General features: G+C 38.9%; 2 pseudogenes; both read right to left on the minus strand.

The window, feature by feature from the left end:
* Positions 1–834: 834 nt before the first annotated feature.
* Positions 835–4,619, minus strand: LOC113189577 (selenide, water dikinase 2-like; annotated as a pseudogene).
* Positions 4,620–11,540: 6,921 nt separating this feature from the next.
* On the minus strand, positions 11,541–12,357 carry LOC113189951 (holocytochrome c-type synthase pseudogene; annotated as a pseudogene).
* Positions 12,358–12,698: the final 341 nt, after the last annotated feature.

Raw genomic sequence — 12,698 nt, forward strand, 5'->3', positions numbered from 1 at the left:
TCAGATGTTGCTTACTCACCTTTCCCAGTCAATGGACAAGCTTCTCAATTCTTGTCCAGAGCAGAAAAAAGCCAATACTTCAGGAAAGTCTAATAAAGAGTTTGAATTGTTTTATAGAATCTCTCTCTCTCTCTCTCTCTCTCTCTCTCTCTCTCTCTCTCTCTCTCTCTCTTTGATACTGGTAATTGAACTCAAGGGCACTCAACCACTGAGCCACATCTCCAGCCCTATTTTGTATTTTATTGAGAAACAGGGTCTCGCATAGTTGCTTAGTGGCTTGCTTTTTGCTGAGGCTGGTTTTGAACTCACAATCTTCCTGTCTCAGCCTCCCAAGCTGCTGGGATTATAGGCATGCACCACTGTTCCCAGCAAATATAGAATCTGTTTTAACAATGTAGATTTATCAACAGTATCTATCAAAATCCACTGCTTCTGATCTAATTATTTTATTTTTGCAATTTGCTGTTTTTTCTCTCAATGTAATTTTAATAAATAATTTTATTTCCCGTGCTAATAATAATAATAATAATAATAATTACCCCAGCACAAAAAAAATCCCTCATTCTGCTTTGGAAAGGAAAAAACCCATATTTTTCTGCTCCCTATCCATCTAAGAGATGAACAGACATCCCCTCAAAATTCAAAATATTATTCTTGGCCTTGGAATGCACGTAGAGGCAGTTTTCGATAGGCTCATGCAAGTCACCCAGAATGGACAGATGGAACCCCTGCAGGCAGTATTGCCTTCTTAGGAAATTTCTTAAAATCAACTCTTGAGAATTGTCTGATTGTGTACTAAGGATCTAAGATCTCAACAACATCTGCTGTTCTATCTTACAAAATAAACTCAGTGGAAATTTTGGAACTGTCCTGGTAAAGAACGTTGGTAGCCTTGACCCCACTAGGCAGGATTTCGGTAACTCGAGGCTTGGCAATTTTCTTGGCAGTCCTTTTCCCCTTTTCCACAATACCAACAATCTATGCCTGGCAACCCTTGGAAGATTTGATGGCAGAACAAAAGCAAACCACCTATTCTCTCAGTAGACAAATCAGTAATACCCTGGAGGTTTCGGCTGAGATTCCTGGAAGAAGTCCAAACTGCCCACTGGCCTTGTGGATGGTAGCCATCTTGGCCACAATGCTGCTGATGAATGCCAAAAGACATCTCCTTTCTCTGTTGTTTTACAAGGTTCTGAGAATGCCCAAGTATGCCAAAGCCTGTGATATCTGTGGCTGCATGGGCATTACACTGTGCATTAGTCAAGTGGCAGTTCTGTTTAGGATAGCCACACTGATCAGAGCTTCCTGATAGACCACCATTTTTTTTTTCTTATTCCATCTTTCAGGATTATCCAGCCTCTATTGGGCCCTTACAGCAACTTGAGTTCCCAAGGGTTTGGTTAACACAAGCACCTCCTGAACAACAACGGCGCTGTCTGATATTGAGTTCTGGCCAACATATCACAGTGGCAACTCTGCCAATGATAATCCAAATGTTGACCAGTGTGATCACCAGTCATTGTGGTCCCTCCTTGCTCAGCAGCATCCCAAAGCCTTGGGTGATGAGTGGTATTACTTTCTTCTTGTTCCTCCTTACTCACTCACTGTCTGACACTGAGTAACATTAACACATCCTCACGTTCAGTAATGCTCATGGCCTAGAGGTCTTGGCATGTTTAGCCAAGCAATGTACCCCATGCTGTAAGAACCTTCCATCAAGGGGCAAAAGAAGCCATGGATATGCACCAGTGGCAGGCCCAGTGCCTCAAAGAATGACATAAGAGTTCAATCCAATGCCCAGGGCTGGAAAGGCTGGGACAAGGCCAGTCAGGGCTAATGGAGATGACAGGATGGCTTGTGAAATTGCCAATTTCCAGCCACAGCTGAGGCCCAGGCCCTGCTGGGGCTATGATTACAGCCCCATCAGTCCTACAGGAGTTTGAGCTGCATCCCCTGGGGGACCTTGCAGATTCAGCTCTTCCTACCTGCGAAGACTGTCAGCTGCCAGCTGGAGATGAGTCCCCGTATCAGGGGATTAAAGGACCAGGATTTATAGAAGCCTCTGCCAAGAAAGCCCACAGAGTGGGAGAAACCTTGTGCCACCACCATCATCTCTTGGCTGGCCCGCGTATCTTCCGCCCTTGCACCTGCCTGTCAGGGAGGAGAGGGAGAGGAGAGGGCCCCTTTATGATCTACTCATGTTAATAGGAAATAACAATCAAACATTGTCCTCAGAGATTCTCCTGTGCTTCACAGTCTCAAATGTGCACTACCTCCCTCTAAACACCAATTTAAGTGACAAATTTTCATGTGCCCATTTTGGGGAAGGTGATTTTCACATCCTAAAGATTGGAAAACACCTGGCACATCAATACTTCTCAGATAATTTTTGCTATCATGTAACAGTTCTCCTCCAAAAAGTTTTAGAAGTAATCTAAACTATTCTGCCAGATAAATAACATAGACTTTGAAAAGTGAAGTTGGTACACTTCCCAAATACCATTTAACAAAACATTTCCCTGCAAGAATGAACTGGACTATAGCACTCAGAACTACTACAATTTAGCATTTTTTCAGCAATTTTTATGTGCCAAGCGCTATGCTGAATACTGTTATTTGTTTTGTTGAAGCATTTCAACAACTTAAAGGATAGCTACTATTCTCATCTCCATTTAGTGGATAAAACAGAGAAATTGGGTTCTTAATTGAATCATCTAAGTTACTAATAAGTGAATGTCCTAGATTGAATAGTGTACCCCCAAATTTATGTCTACTTAGATACTTAGAATGAGACCTTATTTAGAAATAGCAGATGCAATTGACTGAGATGAGATCATAATGAAATTGTGGGTCCTAAATCCAATGACTGGTATCCTTATTAGAAGGCTGTGTGAAGAAAAGACAAATAAAAGAGGCCATATAATTACAGAGGTAGAGATCAGAGCAATGCATTTACAATCCAAGAATTGTCAGAGACACTAGCAATGAGGAGAGAGGCATGGGACCACCAGACCCACCAGAAGGAATCGGCCATGTGACAGTTCCTTTCAGATTTCTGGACTCAAGAGCTGGAAGAGAATACATTTCTGCTGTTTTAAGTCACCCAACATGTGGTAATTTTTTTTTACAACAATTCGACATAAAAGAATAGAATTAACAATCATCTTAAGTCCAGGTCTGCTTGATATCAAAAGCTAAACTTTCTGTCCTTTTACTTCATTAATCTCAGAATGTCTTTTATTTATCTCCAATATAGCACTAATCACCTTTTATAGCAGTTATCAATAAGGATAGGGGATATGTTTTTATAAAATTTATTTTTTATTTTTTATCAGGGTATAGAGTTGACAAATAAAAATCATACACAGTTATCCCTTGGTGTCTGCAGGGACTGTTTCTAGGAATCCCTGCAGGTGCCCAAATCCACAAATGTTCAAGTCCCTCCTCCCATGTATTCTAAAACATCTCTAGATAACCTATAATACCTAATTCAATGCAAATTCTATGTAACTTTATTATACTATATTGTCTATAGAACAATGACAAGGGAAAAAAAGTCTGTATCTGGTCTGTGTATATACAACTTATTATAGGTCTAACTATTCATTCAGTATATGTAAGCAGCAATGTAATATTTCTGAACCACAGTAGATTGAATCCATAGATGCAGAAACCATGAATGAGGATGGTCCACTGTGTTTATTTCTATGATGTGTGGGAAGATGTCTCAGTCATCCTTTCTTCCTCAGATTTTGCATAATACCTCAGATTTTGCATAATAATAACACAAACGACTAGTCATGAAAAAAATGAATGAATATCCATTCCTTCCTTCCTTGCTCTCCTCATACATAGCAGGTAAATACAAAATGTTAACAATGAAGGAAACAATATAACTAAATTATATACATTTTCAGAGTTTATGAGTTTAATTTTAAATTAATGCCTCATTCTTAAAGTTCATGTTCTATGAATTATCTATTTGGGTTTTTATTTCATTCTTCATATTATACCTTGTTATGGGTCAGATTTAAAGCAGTTACTTTATAACCATGCAATAAAATAAACTAACATAAAATAATTATCTGTGAAAATGGAACTCTGGTGATTTAGAAGAAAAATGCAACTCACATTCAGTTTCTCCTACTATACACTCATAGTGCAGAACACTTTTGTGAGCTCAAAATGTCAGAATTATACAGTGAACATCAGCTGGGAAGCTTCTAATTCAATTCAATTCAAATATTACCTGCCTGGAGACAGCATCAGATCCCACAGGTTGAGGGCTCACTGCCACAAGATGGTCCTCATTCAGACACTAGTCACAATTCCGGCCTCAGGAACCTCTGACAAATGGCTACAAATTGAGGTTTTTACCACTCCTTCTTTAGGCTTCATTAATTTGCTAGAGTAGTTCATAGAATTCAGGGACACATTTACTTGCATTCACTGGTTTACTATAAACAACATATTAAATGATTCAACTAAGCAGCCAGATGAAGAAATATGTCAGCTGATGGAAGAATCCCAAGCACAGGAGCTTCTATTCCCAGTCCAGCTGTGCCACCCTCCTTCCCATGTCCAGCTGGGCCACCTTCCTGGAATGCAAGTGAATCCATGTTCGTCCTCCATGTGTACAGCTATATAAAAGCTCTCTGGCCCTGTCCTTTGAGGTTTTTACGGAGACCTCCTTGCATAGGTGTGACTAAAGTATGGACAATAGGATGGAAATGTGATGGGACAAAACCGTAAGAGACTGAGGAGGGGGACCAAGCAAGGCCTTTCTGTCTAAATTCCTATTGGCCTCTCTGAGCAGCAGTCCTTCCTCCAAGGAATGGAACAGGATTCCTTCTGAAATGAAGGTCTTATGATATGCTACCAAAGTCGTTCAGATAATTATCTTTATGGCCAATTCCAAGAGAGAAAGGTGAGGGGAGAGTATAGTTTTCCATGACCTTCATTAAGGAACCAGGAACTGTGGACAAAGATATATATATATAGAAAGAGAGAGAGAGAGAGAGAGAGAGAGAGAGAGAGAGAGAGAGAGAGAGAGAGAGAGAGAGAGAAAGAGAATGAATCAATCACAGGAACAAATTGCAGAACAAGAGAAATAATTAATGAAAAGGAAGAAGTGAAGTTTGATAAAAAAAAAAAGGTATCGATTCTTGACCTTGTAAAATATGGCTCAGAAATCTAATGCTAAATGTTGTAACAGGATTACTAGAATAAGAAGATGTGCGTAGAGTGGTCTTCAATTTAAACATCCCAGCTACTCAGGATGCCTTCAATGAATGATTCCTGGCTAGAAACCAGGATGGAGATTTCTCCCACAAATCTACATAAAGAAGAGAATTTTAGCACTAGATTTTTAGCTCTGCTGCCATGGGTAACAGGACTCTGTTACACAGACTTTGGAATTGTACAAAACTACCTTCAAATCTTGACTCCACCACTTATCAATTGTAGGATCTTGAAAAAGTTATTGAGTTATTTCCATTTTTGCTAATTGGGATTAATAAAAATTGCCATATTGTATTTCTTTGAGAATCAAAAGACATAATACAAAGATTGGTTGGGGGAGATGCTTCCTGCTAGTTCTCTCTTAATGAATTATTGTTTTCACCATAGACTTCTAAGCAACCCTTTGTGAATCTTATTGCCATTTTCTACTGCCCATCAAAAATGATGCTCATTTTAGCAACTCATAAGCTATTGAGTTGTAATTCTACATTTTCATAGACATTTATACACTGGTTTATATTTAGTGATATTGCCATATATGATGCATTTAACTTACAAATATTCCATTTAAATAATTTTTTAGGCATTGAAAAGGTAATGATATTCTAAGTGTGAGCAGTTCTGTTCACCATTTTACTCAATGAACAAGCCTTAGATTGAATCTGAAATGAGATTCTGGATGCTGCTATTTAAACCTAGAAATCTGTTATGATTTCTATTTGTCCCATTGTGCAAGCGTCTCACAACAATAAGCTGATTCAGATGTTTAAAAACAAATATTTGTTGACTATCACAGCCCTTACACAAAAGCCAACCACTTCATTTAGTACTGTTCTAAGATCTCAGAAATTCATTCCAACTCTGGAAGAAAAACTAGTTGCATTGAGCTAATTGTGAGATAGTTGATTCCTAGTAGATTGTGAACCGTAATTTTGATTGTTTGTGGACACAATCTAGAAATATTTTTTTTCTAGTTGTAAGTGGTCACAATGCCTTTATTTTTATTTATTTATTTTTATGTGGTGCTGAGGATTGAACCCAGGGCCTGACCCACGCTAGACGAGCGCTCTACCACTGAGCCACAACCCCAGCCCCTAGAAATATTTTAAAACCTAGTTTGTACTAAAAGCATTCACATTATACCCTATTTTTCCAGTTAGAAAACAGATGCTGAATAAGTCAAAATAGGAAGCAAGAGAGAAAGAGGGAAGAGAACCAGCTAGGGTTGAAGACTTGCTGGTTACATAAAACCAAACATTCACAGCAATATTCTTTCTGTCTTCATCTGTGATATCAAGACCTTCATCTCTGGTCTTCTCTTTCTTGCTGGGAGGTTAGTTTCTCCTGGGAATTTCTCTTGCTTCCTTTCTGTTCTTTTCTTACCGAGAATTAAGACAGCTCAGCACATTCTTTTTTCCAGGGTGTTGGACTGCCTCCGTCTCAGAGGGATACAGAGAAAAGCACACTAGATAAGGGTTAGGAGGTCTGAGGCCCATTTGTGCTGCCCAACTGTACAACATCTGTCGACATGCCTGACTTCTCTCTCTGGGGGTTGGTGCTTTCATACCTTCATTGAGAGCAGGACTAGATGATCATCATATGTTGTGAGGATGAACTGCTTTTGGATTTGTATTTTACTTTTCAGTCTTTCCCTGATCATGAGACAGAAGTACAGACTCCACCCATGACCTCTGATTGGATTTCATCTCCCATGTGATGAAAAACTCTTCCTTCTTTTCAAAGTTAAAAGTTTACAGTTCTATGATGGGACTAATTTTTTAGGAGTTTTTAGCTCCTCCTCAACAAAAGAGGATTCTCTGAATTTCTATTTTATATTCACATCTGAACAATATACAGTAACTTCTCTCCATGTTTTATAATTGTTTTAATATTAAACAAATTAGAAACAATTTTACTGGTGAATCTTAGGTCGATGTTTTCAGAAAGACCTGGCACTAAAGTGATGCATTTTCAGAAATATGGGTTTTCAGCTGAGGAGACTGGCTAAGGGACCATGGCTAATTATGACAAGCCACCCATTGCCTACATATTCATCCCCTGCCATTCTTCCTTGAAAATAGAAACCCAGATAAGTTTGACTAACATGCCAAGTGTAGCCCCATAAGGACAGCAGATCTCAATCCCAGTTCTTATCTGAATTTGAGTAAAACCATTCCTCTCCTCTGTACAGTACCCACAGGGACCTATCTCTGGAGTCTCATGTACAGTTCTTCTAAAGGTGATGAACAGAAAGGATGGGGATACAGATTTCTAAGAAGTGCTGTTCTTTTCACAAACAGTTGGTGTGGCTCTTTTTGAGCTCTTCTCTTCATGCCTAAGAGTAGACCTAAAAACCTCCATGCACTGTTACCATCTTGTGACTATGTGGCAATAGAGAGGAGGACAAAAGCTAATGATGTTGACTGTCCTTGCTGACCTCAGTAAACTGCCTCAGCAGGATTTAATGACTACTTCTTCTTTCCATGTAAGACAGATGAGTTTCTACTTGTTTAAGGAACTCTAGTTTTACCCTATAACTTGTATCTGAACACCTCCTGCATGATACAACAACCAATATTAGAGACGTTTACTTAACCACCATAATAAGGCTGGACTTCTAAGAATCTTCAGGTCTTTGAGTGTTTATATCAAGAAATTTAAAGGGCAAACACTACAAATCCCATGCTGAAAAACATGACACAATTAAATGCAACCAGAGGAAAGCAAGCATGTGTGGTTTTGGTAAACTAGTGTAGAAAGAACAAGTCTTACTGGTCTGCTAAGTTAAAATTTTTTTATTAGCCCGAAGGCACATCTCTTATTTTCTACTATTGAATAAAAGTTAGACAATTTTAATGCTGTTGATGAGCATATAATGATAATATGTAAAAATAATTGATTTTACTGTTTAACTGTTTGCTAAAGGCTAAGTTCTTTTTGCTAAGCTCTTCACAATTATCTCGATCTTCACAAATCTACGAAGTAAATACTATTATCGCAATTTTTCAAACAAAGGAAGTGAGACTGAGATGGGTTAAGTGGCCTGCCCAAATTCACGTGGACAATAAGTAGAAGAGTTCAAACCTGAATAATCTCACGGCTATCTGTTCTATTAACCACTATGTAACAGAGCTCTAATTTGTTTCTAATCTTTCTAATTTTGAAAATGTTTCAAACTTATAAATATTGCAAGTATGTTAAAAATAGGGATTTTTTTTCCCTAAACCATTTGGGAATAAGTTGCCAACACAATCTCCTGATCACCCTCAAATACTTCATTAGGTATGGTGGTTCAAATAGTGACTCCTCCAAAGAGAGGTGCAAGTCCAAACTCCTGGCACCTGTGACTGTGGCTTTATTTTAAAAATGGTCTTCGCATGTGTAAATAGTAAAGAATCTTGAGAAGATGTTAGCCTGGATTCAGGGTGAGATCTAAATCCAAAGACTATGCCATTATAGGAGAAAAGAGTGAAGTGAAGGGAGATCTGGTGGAGTGGACCAAACTATTCGTAAGTTGGGCCTACCTAGGAGCCATTGGCAGAATTGAGACCATCTGTCCAGAAAATTTTTTAAAAAATTAAATCGGTAAGCAAAATCAGATATTACATACTTATGAATGTATACACAACTTCAAGAAAGGGACTCAACACAAGGACCAAGATATTCCCAACTAAAAATATAAAATCAAAGTAACTGAAGGGGTCCCTTGCTAAATCAGTACTTCAGTCCTGTAATTTGAAGACACTGAATTCTGCCAACATCCTAAATAAGCAATAAAAGAGATTTCCTCCTAGATCCCCCAGAGGGAGGAAGATAGCTCAGAGAACACCACGATTTTCAAGGTATGAAATTGGAGGAACCAGATGAGTCCACTGGTCCTCTGACCTTCAGCACTGTGAGACATTTAAATTTGTTACAGTAGCAACAGGAAAAATAACCCTTACTCTACTGCTGATGTTTTTTGTTTGTTTGTTTTTTGTTTATTTCCAGACAATATTCAGAATGAGAAATATTGATTGTTTGATACCCACTATTTTCTATTTAAACACAAAATTTTCTTTTCAATCTCTAATGATTCTTTTCAGCTCTAATGTTCTGGGGAATAGTTTATCTGGGCTTCTGAAACCCATAGGCAGCTTCTACAAGTGAATTTTCCTCATCTCAGGGTCTTTGCAGTATGAAATATCAGTGTGTCATATACTGAATTTTTGACAGCCACAGAGTTTCCAGCTCCTTCAGTTGAACCACTTCACTGAGCTGCAGTCCTTAGGCCCCAAGGAAAAGGCAACTGAGTTTCTCAACATCCCCCATTAAATTCGTTCCATTGGTTTATTCTTCCTTACTGTTGGGTAAACTCTTCAGAAGCTGCCATAGCTTTTAAAGACATTCTCAGGTGTGGAAAGGCAATTTGGTTTTTCCTAATGCATTCAGGTTGTAGTGGGTCCATGTTCTGGGCTATATGAGCCTTATGCCCTAGAAGGTTAACAAAAGCAGACTTCAAGGGAGACCTTACTCACTGTTAGGGACTGAATGTGTCACATAGAAATTCATAGTTTGGAGCCCTAATCCCTAATGTTGTGGTATTTAGAGGTATACTTTTGCAAGGTGTAGATGAGGTGAGATGGGGGATGAATGCCCTTTTAAAAAGAAGAATGGTTCAATCCTGGGTTTGGGCATCATATTAAAAAAAAAAAAAAAAGACCATGCAAAAACAAACTCGGGAATTCAGAAAGAGGATTCTCACCAAGAATCTGACCATGCTGCCCCTTAATCTCGGACTTCCAGTCTCCTGAATCTGCTGTTTAAGCCACCCAGCCTATTCTCATTCATTGTAACAGCCAAAACTAAGTCACCCTCCTATGAATTGCCTCCTACTGAATTCTTCTTTGGCACAGTCTGAACCAGTGCTGGCAGAGTCATTTTTGTCCCTACTTCCTTTACAAATGTCCATCTTGCTTTAACTGTGGGAGTACTTGGCATTTATTGTTCTCAGCTTTGGGGCCTTGGCCTAAACTCTTCCCGGACAGGAAAAGCCATATTTGGATATCCTGTTACCTTTCTATGACAGTACCTTGCACAATAAAAGTTAAAATTCATCTGAAATCAGTGTAACTGCTGGCACCCAAAGAATGCATACTGAGAGTCTTGTGGATCTAATCTTGCCACTCAGTTTTATTGAAAGGAATGGATACACAGGACTATTTTCTTTCTTTCTTTCTTTTTTTAATTAAAGGATTTAATATTATCAACACTTGAAAAAACAGTCATTTGTAACATGCTCTTATAATTAGAACAGTCAGTTTTAAGGTAACTGATACAAGGAATTTCGACACCAAGCTTAAAGCTTCCTTAAAACATAAAAATTGAGACAGTGAATTAATGCAAACATAACTGCATCTAAGAAAAATACTCTTCTTGTGAATGTTAATACTCAGCTAAATATAATCACTGGCACTGTGACTTGAGCCAGACTTTTAAATCTGGATTAAGCCAACCAGGAGGAAGGCTTCCAATGGAGGAAGGAATGGGATGCAAAAGTTGGGATAACTTGAAATTCCAGGGACAATGAAGAGACCTGTTTAGGGGGAGCAGAGTTACATATCAGAACAACAGGAAAATATTTTAAAAATTAAAATGTCTGTTTCAAAGCATATGCATCAGCACCTCATGGTGAGTTGAAACTTCTTTAACAAGGCCCAGTCTGAAAAATGCATATAAATAAGAATTGAGAGCCAAGACGCGCCTTAGTCTTGCTGGAGTGCAAGGGTATGGCTTTGCATTTTGTTCAGGGTCTCTACTAAATTATAGGGACTTCAGAAATAATAGTCTATTTTTTAAAAAGGTATTGCTTATTTATAATAAATGATTTTAGTTAAAATATTTGACCAGGTAAAAGCTCATGAACAGTACACTGGCTTTCAGGTTTTAACTCTCAAATATTCCTGAGAAAATGGTAAGAAAAACGCCTTCCTCACTTTCTAAAAACTCTTTTTCAGAGGTTTTTCAGACTTTTCTAGATGAAATGCATAGGCAATATTGCAGCTAACGGACAAACTGAGGGACTATTTCCCACTTAAACCAAACGGGAAGAAAACTTAGAACTATTTGCTATAAACCGCAAGGCAAAATGCAGCTCAAAACTGAATGGAGCAGGGGCCCTTTGCTAAGTGGAGGATGAAGTGTATGACCCTCTTGAAGTTCCCGTTACATCATGAGTGCAGTTCAGTTTGGGGAAATAGTTTAATGTATTTCTCAGAAAAAAAAATAGTTTATACTTTGCATCACAAACAAAACAGTGGTTATGATGTCCAGAGCCACCAAACAACTTTCATTCTGTCCCGTACTGTTGAAAGCGAATCCAAGGCATGGCGGACGTCCAGGATGGTGAACTGGTAGTCCTTGTTGACTTCACCGCCATCCTAATAATCTATCACATATCCAAATTCCGTGCCACAACGGTGATGATCCAATTGTGCCTGTTGATTGGCAGCTCATACCCCATCCAGGAACGAATTCTTGCTCTTGGTGAATATTGTTTTGCTTTCCCTCCAAATCAGATCAAGATGGACCACAAGGGCACTCCGAAGCATGAAGAGCTTCCCACTTCAAAATCTCCTTCCAGGCCTGTTCATTGTTCTGCTTGTGAATTTTAATGATATTATACATATCTTTCTGACTAATATCCCCATCCTTCCACTTCCACCCTTTCCTTAACATTGCTTTCCAGAACATCTGTTCGGAAGGATAAACCCACTTTTTCTCTGAATCTGCTTGTGGAATGGATGACTCCCCTCTGACAGTAGACAATGCAACGAGCTGATTTGGAGCTGGTGTTTGATTAGGTGGTGGCATCAGATCTGAAGGATCCAGGTTCTCCTTATTCTTAGCAGCCGTGCCTGTAACAGGACACTCCACATACTCATATGCACGATCTTGGTGGGCAGGCACAGAGTATGTTTTGCTCTCACAGGTTGGACAAGAGGGTTCTGCATTCATTGGACAGTCTTTAATTTACCCTTCATGCACTGGGCATCCTGAAGGCAGTGATGCTGTCTGGTGATCTGAAGCACTTGAGGTCTGAACTGCAACAGCAGGAGTAGAGGCTGACAAACCCATGGTTGGAATCAGTGTTGACTCTAAACAATTTTAAATTTCCAGCTGTCAAAGCAAAGACACAGATCAATGTTGATGCCTAGAATGCAGCTATTTCCTCGTACCTCTTAACCTGGTCAATCCTTTTTGTCCCATCATGGGAACATACTAGACTTTAATATATTGCCGCCTTTGAGAAACAGTAAGAAACCTGCCCTCCGGGGGCATGTTTCTAAGGGATTGAGGATTAGGCAACTGAGGACACAGGACTATTTTCTGAATGAGGATTCCAGACAAAGTGCACTGCCTCAGGCCAAGTAAATCTTGTACAACTATGAATTGATTTAAAATCCAATGGATCAAAG

Source organism: Urocitellus parryii, chromosome 5 (genome assembly GCF_045843805.1).
Source record: "Urocitellus parryii isolate mUroPar1 chromosome 5, mUroPar1.hap1, whole genome shotgun sequence".
In the NCBI taxonomy this organism is placed as follows: domain Eukaryota; kingdom Metazoa; phylum Chordata; class Mammalia; order Rodentia; family Sciuridae; genus Urocitellus; species Urocitellus parryii.